Consider the following 11,375-nt stretch of genomic DNA (forward strand, 5'->3'; position numbering starts at 1 on the left):
GCGCTCGTCGCACGGGTTGGTCCTGAGCCGGCGTGCCGTGGGGATGGTGTGGGCCCCGCCACCCAGCTCCGCTCTGGCTGAGGTCTGAGCAGCAGATCTGAAGCAAGCAGCGCGGCGTAGCGAGTATAATTTTGTCTTCTTTGCAGCCACTTGAAGTTTCTTTGTGGGTTTGAAACATAAAGCAGGGAAGTTGCCTGCAAATGGCATACGTGTGGCTTTTTTTTTTTTTTTTTTTTTTTTTTTGGTACCTGAGAATTTTATTTTCCACACAAACTCTTTCATTGAGTTCGGCTATCTTTCCAATGGAAATTTATTCTTTTAAAATTGTGAGTCATCCTAGAACTACGGAATGCATCAGGAGAATCGAATCACACGGCTGTGGCTGGCCACAGTCTTGTAATTGGGGGAGGGGGCCGTGAAAGGGATGCATTCAGGCCGGCCGGTGCAGGGGCTTCGTCTAGGCGTTGGGCCCATGCAGGGCGAGGGGCCACCCTGCCGTGGCCAACCAGCCACCTGTGTCATGAGAGATGCACCTCATAGCCGGACTTCTCATTAGGACTTCAGTAGTGCGTTCTCTCAAGACAGATGGGAAAGTCATGAAGTTAGTCATGGAGCTGGGACTTGTAGCGGGGACACAGCCTCAGGCCGGCCAGACACAGGCTGAGCCCCCAGTATTCAAGAGGCCTTGTCTTCGAGGAGATGCCCGGTGCCTGGGCACAGAACGTCTGGGTGTCGCATGAGAGCCACGGTCTGGACCCGCGGGGCCCCCACGCTGCGCAGAGAGGCCGACCTGACTTTCTGAAGGAAGCTTGGGTTCAAGCTAGGGTTGCCAAATAGAACACAGGCTGAGCATTACGTTTGAATTTCATTTAAGCAATGCATTTTATTTTTTTAGTGTAATTTTATCCCATGCAATATCTGGGCCCTGATTTTGGATTGGATGATGAATTATCCCAAAATTTGTAGGTGGACGCCCTTGCCCCCTGTGTGGCTGCATGGGGAGATGGGGTCTCTAGGGAGTCGTTTGGGTTAGATGAGGCCCTGAGGGCGGGCCCCCATCCCACGGGACCGGAGTCCTTATAAGGAGACAGGGGAGCTCACACTCTGTACGTGCACAAATACGAGGTCATGCGAGGACAGCAAGATGACGGCCGGCTACCAGCCAAGAGAGTTCAACCTCCCCTGCCAGCACCCTGGGTCTGGGCCTCCAGCCTCATAGCCGTGAGACTATACCCAGGTGTCTAACCATGGATCTGGGGTGCTGTGTCGGGACCTGGGATGACGTGCGTGCCCCGGAGGAGCCCGCCAGGTCCCTCCTCTCCAAGAACCCTTGGGCTCACTTCCAGGCAAAGCATGCTCCCTTTCTAACAGGATGCAAGATAGTAACGTCCCCCTAACGTGCACATGCACTGGCCAGAGCAAGAAGGCTGGATGGGCCGGCTCGGGGGCTGAACGTGATCCCTCTGAGGTGTCCACACTCTAGCCCCAAAACCTCTCAATGTGGCTTTATTTGGGAAAGAACTTTCTTTGCTGATATAATTAAGTTAAAGATCTTAAGAGCAAATCATCTGGATCTAAATTCAGATCACAAGTGTCCTCATAGGACTAGAAGGAAGTCAGATGCCCAGGAGAGAGGCCATGAGAGATCCTGGGGTGACACATCCGCACGCCCCGGGGTCACCAGGAGCTGGAAGGAGCAAGAGGGACCATCCCCTGGAGCCTTGATTGTAGACTTCCAGCCGCCAGGACCGTGAGAATCAGATGCCTGTTGCTTGCGGCCACCAAGCTTGTGATAATTTGTTACAGCGGCTGCGAGGAGCTCGTGCTGACGGCAGCCACAGACCTGTGGGCTTTTGCGTGTTCTCTCTGCGTGGAATGGGGATGCCGCTGACCCTGTCACGGCGTCATGGGCGCTCAGCTGAAAGCAAAAGAGACGAGAAGGAGATGGGGATGGACGGGCAGTCCTAGACAGAGGTGCCCGCCAAGGACAGTCGCTTTCTGCTCCCACTCCGCACAAAGCTCTCAAGCCCCGAATGAGCTCTCTCTCTTGCTGTTCCAGCAAATAGTCAAACATGTATGGAAAGCAGCACATTTCCAACGAGCTGGAGGTTGAGGCTTCTGTTCCCGATGATTAATCAGTCTTTATTTGCCTCCCAGAGTTGGAGTGTGTGTAGTTTTGAAAGTGGCTTCATATTTTATGTACCATCTGCTGCATTTTTAATAGTGGACAGATCGCGTTGGCAGCTAAACAGGAGCCGTGAGGGCCCCAGAGGAGGGGACCGGGGTGCTCCGGCGTTCGATTCTAGGGGAAAGTCACGTGTGACACGAGCCCACGCACTCCTGGTCTGGATGTGGAGACCTCCTTCCCCGCAGCTTCCCAGCCCCCCGGGAGCCGGGCATGCATCCCAGGCGGAGGCGGCCTGCTCAGGCTTCTGGACCAATAATCTAACTCCACTCGCACAAATTACTTGGGAGGGATGTTAGGATGATAGTGGATTTTCAAGCTCTGTCCTTTTTTGAGTAGAAAATACAGCAACAGTATTAATGTGAAGAAATGTAAGCGTCGGCCCGTATGGCCTGTTATCCCACAGGACAAATTCTAAAGACATAACCACTCGGGCATGTTTGGCCTGTGGCTCAGGGTCTCCCCGCCAGACACCCGGAGCCAAGCCCTGTGCCCCATGCACAGGTGTGCAGCGTGGACCCCTCCCGCCCGCAGCCTGCCAACCCCCCAGTGACGGGGTTACCAGGGCAGCACTCCCCTAAACTCACCACCAGGGGAGAGCCCCGGGCATAGCAGCTCTGTCCGTGCCAGCCGTTTGCACACATGCCTGTCTCACGGGGGAATTCCCAGGATCAGATGGAGTGGCATCTGTGATGAGTCCCATCGGCCCAAAGGTGGGACCGAGAGCTTCCGGGGGTGGGGGGTGTCACTGGCAGAGGGTGTGGGTGGCAGGCCTGGCCAGGGCGAGTGGAGGGCATGCCGAGGCCGTACCACGGTGACGTGGGGAGCCGGGGAAAGATGCAGAGCACATCGCCCGTGGAGTCATTAGAGGGAATTTTCTTATCCAGTTATGCAGTTGACTCTCCGTGAGACCTCAGAGAAAATTAATTAACCTCTTTATTCCTCGATCTTCTCTTTGGTGATGGGGGTAATGCCCTCATTTGCAAATGTCCTCTTTTTCTTTAGAAATCTGTGAGGCTCGAGGGCCCCGTGGCTCTCTAAATCACTCGATGGCCCCGAGAGTTCCGTGAGACGGTGTCCCGGGCCCAGAGATTTCCAAATGTCAAGAAGACTCCTGCAGAGTCTGCATCCGTGGGGCTGGGAGCAGGATCGGGCTCAGGCCTGGGTCTCCCGCTCGCCCCACCCGCGCCCCGGCCGTCGGGCCTGCCAAGCTGCACCTGCAGCCTCGAACTGCTCAGGGAACTGCTTTCTCCACCACCTCCTCAGCTCAAGACGTGCGTTCCTTTACACGGCCGCCGTGCACGTCTCTTCGGTGCCCAGCACCCCTCAGGGCCCCCTTTCCTGAGCCCCTACCACATGCCCAGGTCTGGAGCAGGGCAGCCCCGACACCTGGGGGAGCTTGAGTCCATCTCTCAGGGTCTCCTTAGCACCTGCAAACAGGGTGATGACAGTCCCCGCTCTCCCCCCGGAGGCTGCTTGACCCACCAAGTGCTATGATGCGGAGCGCCTCCTTCCTCACCTGCTGCGCACACCTGCGCTTCCCAACGTCAGCAGCCCATCTGCGGCCTGCCTGGGCCTGGCCTCAGCCCTGGGCAGTTCCCAAACCCCTGCAGTGGCTCTGCTCCGTCGGACTCCAAACCTTTCTCAACCAACTTCTTCCAGAAAATTCAAAAATGGGATCCGGGTCTGTAAAGTGAGCAGCATCTGGAGATGAGGAGGGATCGTCCTTTTCCAGTGCGGCAGCTGAGAAAGCCATCCGGCTATGGCTTACAACACTTGATTTATTACAAAAATAATGGTAGATGTAAAGTAGAGCCTGGCTGCTGCCCAGCCCTCCCGTCCAGGAGCAGGGAGCAGGGGGGCCGGCGGCCAGGGCGTCCTGTGTCCACACCAGCTGCCGGGCTGGCCCTGCTGTCCCAGACGGTGGTTATGTCCCCTTCGCCTCCCAGGGCTCGGCGCCCCACCTGCTCGTGCAACTCTGGATCCTGTGGTCCCCAACCTCACGCATCTGGTGCCTCGGGCCAGGGGGACAGAACCACCAGCTTCTTTTTTAAAAAAATATTTTATTTATTGATTCATGAGACCCAGAGAGAGAGGCAGAGACACAGGCAGAGGGAGAAGCAGGCTCCCTGTAGGGAGCCTGACGCAGGACTTGATCCTGGGACCCCAGGGTCATACCCTGAGCCAAAGGCAGATGCTCAATGGCCGAGCCCCCCAGGAGTCCCAGCCCACCAGCTTCTTCAGAGGCCAAACACACCCCGCACACCCCGTCCTCCACCCCCTCTTCTGCCTCTGGGGAGCTCTGTGCCGCCGCCCCTTCCGATCACCCAGCACTTTCCCGAGCTTCTCGGAGCCTCCCCTACAGACTCCAAGGACCAGCAGTGGAGGCCCTCGTTGGAAGCCTGAGCTCCAGGTCCTGGGTGAGCACCTGTAGCGCCGTGCTCTCCCCTCCCAGCCCCGTCTGCTGCCTCCCCTGCACCGGCACCCGTCAGTCACCCCACACGCCGCCCTGAGTCCGAGGGGCCGTGAGCTGGCCTGTCTTGCCTTCACCACGTGGACTAGCTCCCCCCAGGACTGGGCTGACACCGCGGCTTGGTCACTGGCCCAGAGCCACTGAGGGGCTGGCAGGGGGCGCAGGCCGGTGACTCCACGTGAGATCAATCCACGTTCTCCAGGCAAGAGCAGGGAGGCAGAAGGGCTTCCTCTGCTAAAACTCTGAGTGCTCAGGGGTTCCGGGGCCCATCTCGAAACACCACCCTTACACAGGACCCCATGTCTCCCATTAGGACCCTCATCTCATTGTAGGGGGCCTGTCGGGTCCCCTCTGCAGCCCCATCCACCCTGTGGTGAGGGAGCCAGATGCTCTCGAAGCTGTTGCAGGTGTGCGTCTCGGTGCTGCGGGTTGGTAGATGGCATTTGTAAATACGTTTTTTTGGGGGCTTCCAGGGCAATTCACGTAAGCCAGCCAGGCAGCTGTGGCACTTGAGGGCAGTGATAATTTTCAGTGGGGTGAAGGAGGAGCCCCCTGGCACCTGGTGCAGCCGAAGCCAGAGCGCTCAGCTTCCCTTCCGTCACTGGCAACAGACTGGCGAAGAGCCCAGCTTCGAAATCCATCCCGTGACGTGACGCTGCTTCCCCGAGCCACTCTGGGCACTATGCAGGTTAGCCTGGGAACCCCAGAAATGGGAGCCTGAGGACCACACCTTTAAGAGAGGTGCGGCCCCAGACAGCAGGAGTGAGGCCTGGGGCGAGGCGGGCAGGAGGGACAGCCCGTTCGGGCAGGCCAGGGCCTGGCGACAGGGCTTTGCTCCTCACGCCTCTGTGCGTGGCAGGGAGGGCAGCGGTCTGCGCTGGATCGGGTGCACAGCCCCGCTGCAGCCTGGACACCTGCCTGGGCTTGCCTCCCACCTGCAGCTGGGCTCAGGCCCTCCCTCTCTGTGGGGCGCGGGTCAGGCAAGGCCTTGCCCAGAACCAGCTCTCGGCTACCCCACTTAGTGCCACAGCAAGTCATGTGGCCTCACCCAGAATCGAGGACCTGAGAATGCCACCAAATATCGGGAGAGAAACCGAGAAGTGTGTGGCAAGGTGCACAGACCCAGGGCAGGCCGAGCAGGGGCCGGGAGCCCCAGTGACACGTGGGAGTGTGGAATGGAGCTGGTGCTGCTCCGTGTCAGCAACCGAAGGGCGGGCGAGGACCAGGTGTGTGTAAGCGGCAACAGATGTCCCCTTGGGTCCACCTTCACTGCATGGGGCGCCCATGCCCCTCGCTTCCCTGTGCGCATCCCTGCGGGGCAGCAGCCCATCGACCGCAGCCTAGCCCAGGCAAAGACCAGATGTGGGGGCAGGTGGGACGCACGGCGAGGCGGGCCTGTGCCCTCGGGGATCAGGTTGCATCTGCACACAGCCCACTGCTCCAGTGGTGGCTGGAACAGGGGACAAAGAGGCCCACAGTGTCTGGGGGGGGCGGCTCAGAGGGTTCTGGGCCCCCCCATCCTGGGATGAAGGCGGCTAGGTGGTTGTATAACATGGTTTCCATGCCAAGCACTGCCGGCATTTGTCAGCTGTCTCCGCAAAACCTGTCATCCCAAGGCCTGGCAATGGCTCGTCCTCGCTCCTGGGTCCGTCCGGGTGTGGGGTGGGGGCCTGCCGCCAGGCTGGACTCTGCTGATTCCTGCTGATGACCCCTGAACCCCCGGGGAGCTGTTGGTCTCGACAGCGGCTCTGCTGATCCTGCATGAGCCTCCTCAGTTTGGGGGCCTGGGCAAGGGCGGGCAGACGCTCCCGGGCAGCGCATACCCCCAGCCGAGGGGTTTCAGGCTTTCTGCAGAGGGAAGGGGGGCTCGTGGAGAGTCTCAGGGCTGGCACAGAGCTGGCGCTCATGCCTTCTGCCCCTCCACCCCCGGCCCTTCCACGAAAGCCCCACAGCCAGCCCAGCTTCAGAGGATGGGACCTTGACCCTTCTGGATGTGAGGGGCTGCAGAGCCACACAAAACAAGGCAGGGATCTGGGAGGGGGTCTTGTACCAATTATCTTCAATGAGGTCATTTCTATTCTAAGTATGTACGTGTGTGTGTGCATGAATGCATGTATGAGTGCGTGTGTGTACGTGAGTGTGTGCATGTGAGTGTGTGCATGCTTAAGTGTGTGTATGGACACATGAGTGTATGCACACATGCATAAGGGGTGTGTGTGCACATGTGTGCATGAGTGTGTGTGTTGTGTATGTACATACTAGTTTGTGCATGAGTGTGTGTCTGCTCATATGAGTTTGCATGTGTACTTGATTGTGTTCATATGAGCGTGCATGTGTGCACGTGTGTGTCTGTACACAGGAGTGTGCATGGGTGCATGATTGTGTGTTTTTTTTTCTAAAGATTTTATTTAGTTATTCATAGAGACACAGAGAGAGAATGAGAGGCAGAGACACAGGCAGAGGGAGAAGCAGGTTCCATGTGGGGAGCCTGATGTGGGACTCGATCCCGGGTCTCCAGGATCACGCCCTGGGCCGCAGGCAGCACTAAACCGTGCACCACTGGGGCTGCCCAGATTGTGTGTCTGTTGATATGAGCGTGCATGTGTGCAAGCTCCTCTGTACACAGGAGCGCGCATGGGTGTGTGAGTGTGTGTCTGTACACAAGAGCATGCCTGTGTGCATGATTGTGTGTTGATATGAGTGCGCATGTGTGTACAATTATGTCTGTACACAGGAGCATGCATGGGTGCGTGAGTGTGCGTCTGTGCATGTACACGAGTGCATGCATGCATCCATGAGTGTGTGTCCCTGTATGTGCACACGTATGTGTACACGTCCGGGTGTGTGTTTACCTTCCACAGTCCGCTGGCCTCCTGTGAGGCTGTGGGAGCCGCGCCCCTTTCCCAGCAGAGCTGCGGTTGGGTAATTGCCTCCCAGGAGAGGCCGGATCAAAGGACACTCAAGTCTTAGTGACCTAACTAAACAGAGGGTCCCCGGCCGCTGCACGGGCTGGCACTTCTCTCCAGGCTGAGAGCACACTTGGAGACAAAGCGTGCACGCCCGCCCACTAAGCCGATGGGAGAGCCCTCCTCCACCCTCAGGAATGGCCGTGCGGCCGTGCACCCGTTTTCTGTGGATAATTGCACTCGGTCCGGGCATCAGTGATGTGCACGTTTGCCCTCCAAGATGGGCATCTTTGCCCAGGAAAACGAGGCTTCCCTCTCAAGGGGTTATTACGAGGGATCGCGAAGTCTGCTCTCCAGTCCCACGCGGGGTGACATCAGGGCAGTGACGGGGGAGAGGTGCAGCCTGCAGCCCATCCCGCCTGCTTAGGGGCGAGCCCCTGGGGACCCCGACGTGGGGTCTCAGGAGGAAGGAGCTGGAGGGACCTCACGGGGCAGCTGAGGGGGGCCGCGTGTCCCTCGTGTCCCGCGTGCGGCGTAGAGCACCCCCGTGTGTCCCCGCAGCCTGCCACCCTGCAGGGAGCCCCGAGCCCGGGCCCACGGTGTTCAGTGTGGCTGCCGAGGGACGCCCTTGTCTCCCACCCACATGGCAGGGACTGTCATTCCCCCAAACAGGAGGGAAGGAAACGTAAGGACAGAGCTTCCTCCGCCCCCGGGAGCCCGCCTTCGCAAAGCCCTGGTGCCAGCGCCGCGGGTCTCGGCGGAGCCCACGATCCGAGGGCATCTGCTGTCAGACGAGCTCACCGTTCCTGTTTCTCAAGCTTTGCCGACACAGTTCCAGAGTGTTCTCCGGAGCACACGGAACATTTCCAGACCCCATAACCATTCACGTCCCCGCGAGCTCCGGCTTCCTGGGATTCCGGAGATGTGATGCTGGTGGTGCTTGCTGGTCCCTTGTGATTCATAAAACCTCCCAGAGGCTGAGAGGGATTTGACTGATCCATTGTCTTAGACAAACAGAAATTCCCAACAAAGAGCGGCTGCATTTCAACAGAGTGGGATGACTCTGTGGGTTTGTGTTTAAATCACCTTTGCAGGAAAGGGTTCCTGTGCGTGTGTGAGCACGTGTGTGTGCAAGTGTGCACACGTGTGTGCATGCATGTGTTGGGCGGCGGGGAACCTGAGGAGGAGGAGGAGAGCTCGAGCGGAGGGCCCGGTGTCCACAGAGCGCCTGCACCTGCCGTGGGCGGGCCGGGTCCCCGTGGGACGGCCCACGCCACTGCTGCGAGCCCCGCTGCTGGCAGGAGCACATCTAGGTCTCCAGGCAAAGGGCGGACACTGCACATTCTAAGAATCTGAACTCATGATACATGTGAGGGGAGGGAAGAGGCCTCCCGACCCAAAACCTAGCTGCGTGTGCACCTGCGTGATCTTGTAAATACTCGACAGCCGTCCTTCCTTCTCCCGTGCCTGGCCTTGGGGGGCCTGTAGGAGCGGCCTCTCTGCGAGGACTCTTCCTCAGGCTCCAAGACACTTAGAGAATCACGATAAAGCCGCTGCCTTCAGGAAGCTCACGGAGAAGGCACGGGGGCGGATACTAAACACGCAGAGAAGTGGCATCACGTTCCCACCGGGAGGATTGTCCGAAGCCAGCGCCTGGAGCCAGTGGGTGTGTGTTTCTGGAAGGGGCTGGGTGTGGGGGCGAGGGTGGCAGGTGGGTGGTGTCGCTGGCTGCCAGGCATCGCGAATGTGTATTTAGCACTAGCTGTGGGCCAGCCACCAGGCTGCTCCCTCTGCACAGAGCCTCTCCTTCAAACCCACGAGGGGGGCCATGAGCATCCCACCCCCACTGCAGCAGGAACTAGGTCTCCCCCTCTGAGCTCACTCACCTGCAAGAGGAGACCTGGGGCCCCCACTCTGGCCAGGTGACCCCCATCCCTTCTGCAAGACCTTCCCTAGGGGGAGTGAAACGCTCCCGCCCGTCCTCGATCGGGGCATCGTCCCTCCTCGGGTTCTGCGTGGAATCCCAGGCTGGAGTGTGCACAGGATCCTCGGGGTGGGGTGCCGGGGGGAGGTCCTCTGTGCCGGAGCTTAGACCTGCAGGTGTTACGCGCCCCCAAGGGAGGCCGGGCTGCCGCTCCGCCGCCCACATCTGAGTAGCCAGGCAGGGTGGGGGTGTGTGTGGAGGAAGTGGGGCTCCCCAGGGTGGGGCTGCCGTTCTCGGAGGGCACACCCCGGCTCCTCTGGCCACAGAGGCTGCCCTGGGGGATCCTGTACCCGAGACTCCGACATCTGTCCTCCTGGGCCCAGCCCCCGACAAGCTCAAGCTCAGCCCTGCCGGCTTGTGGGTTTGCTCCCTGGTGCTGGGGCTGCAGGCCAGAGGCTGTCCTGGGGCTGGCCTGTACCCTGGGGTTCCCCTGCACACGGGCGTGGGGCACTTGCTGTGTTTGGAAAGCACTACGTGGGCCTGGGTCCTGGGGCAGGTGGACGGGGAGCCCTGGGCCCCGGGCTCGGTCCCTCCATGTCTGCAGAGCCCGGCCCCCACCCGCCCCACCCGCCCCCACCCACCCCCACCCGCCTGGTCCCCTCCAGGGAGGCTTCCGCCCTGCCCGTCTCTCGTCTCTCCAGCACTTCCTTCAGAGAAAAGAAAGTAGCTTTTTTTCGTCTTTCCTACCTATTTTGAGGGTTTTTCTTTACTCTGACTTCCTCCAGCAATCGGGCTCCCCCTCCTTCCTTTCTCCCAGAAATCTCTCAGCATTATGTCTGCTCCTGGTTTTCATTTGTTGGGATCCAATTATATCATGGACTTGTCTCTCTGGGGCTGCATCTCCCTGGGGCCAGTGGACAGGGGTGGGGGGGTGTCTGGCCTCTCGGCCCCATCCCACTCTGAGGTCTGATGCAGCCCTGCGCCCCGGCTCCCGGCCCCGGCCTCCCCCTGTTCCCGCGCGTCTCCACCGGCCACCTGGGGGGAGTGTCTCAGCCGGGAGGTGATGGAGCTGCCTTGGGACACCCCCACCCCACGTGGCCGTGAGTCCCCCACGCCCCACCCCGATCTGGTTCCCGGCTCTACGCAGGCATCTCACCTCCACAGGCTCAGACCAGCCCCCCAGCCCTGCCCCTGCCCCCAGCCTGTCGGGAAGGGCGCCACCGCCCCCGGGGCCCGGGATGCACCCCACACCAAGGCCGCGGACTCAGGCGCTCTGTCGCTTGGACCTGAGTGTCCATGAAGCAGCGTCTCCTCCCCTCCCTTCCTGTGGCCTGGGCACTGGGCCTCCAGCCTAGACTCGAGTCACAGCTGCCTGTGGAGCCCCCCAGACCCATGGCCCCTCCAGCGACTGGGCTGTGCCTCACCTCTGCCCCCGCAGCCTCCGTGGAGCCCGCTGTCCTTCCTCCTTCCATCGGCACTCATGGTTCCAGACTCCAGTTCCTTTCTTTTTCTGCCCTCACGCGCCTGCACTTCCTGTTTCCTAAATTTCCTTCTTCATCCCTGCCTCCTGCTCCCCCCGCCTGGGCTCACAGCAGGTGCTTCCTGGGGACACCAGGGCCCGCAGCGGGGCTGGCTGCTCACCTCCAGTCTGCCCAGGTCCTAGGTGAGCGACCCCCACCTGGGCTCCCAACAGGCTGCATGGGAACGAGGCCCCTCCCCGAGACCCCTGCTCCCTCTGCCTGTCTGTTCCTCTAACTCCCGGCTTCCTTCCCAGCGCAGCCCGCAAGGCCATCCTGCCATCCGCGAGGCTTACATGACCACTGGCCTCTCTGTGCCGGGGTTTGCAGGCCAAGAAGTCCAGCAGCTTTTGACAACAGCCCTGGTGCT

The 11,375-nt window shown here is 60.1% G+C and overlaps 1 long non-coding RNA gene across 1 annotated transcript; it reads right to left on the reverse strand.

Annotated features, from left to right (window-relative positions):
* Nucleotides 1–4,530: 4,530 nt before the first annotated feature.
* On the reverse strand, nucleotides 4,531–11,001 carry LOC144322989 (uncharacterized). Its single transcript, XR_013388546.1, has 3 exons — nucleotides 10,913–11,001; nucleotides 10,236–10,392; nucleotides 4,531–5,352 (listed from the first exon to the last, which is right to left on the reverse strand). It is a non-coding gene; the product is annotated as an uncharacterized LOC144322989 (long non-coding RNA).
* Nucleotides 11,002–11,375: the final 374 nt, after the last annotated feature.

The sequence above is a fragment of the Canis aureus genome, chromosome 11, assembly GCF_053574225.1.
Source record: "Canis aureus isolate CA01 chromosome 11, VMU_Caureus_v.1.0, whole genome shotgun sequence".
NCBI classification, from domain to species: domain Eukaryota; kingdom Metazoa; phylum Chordata; class Mammalia; order Carnivora; family Canidae; genus Canis; species Canis aureus.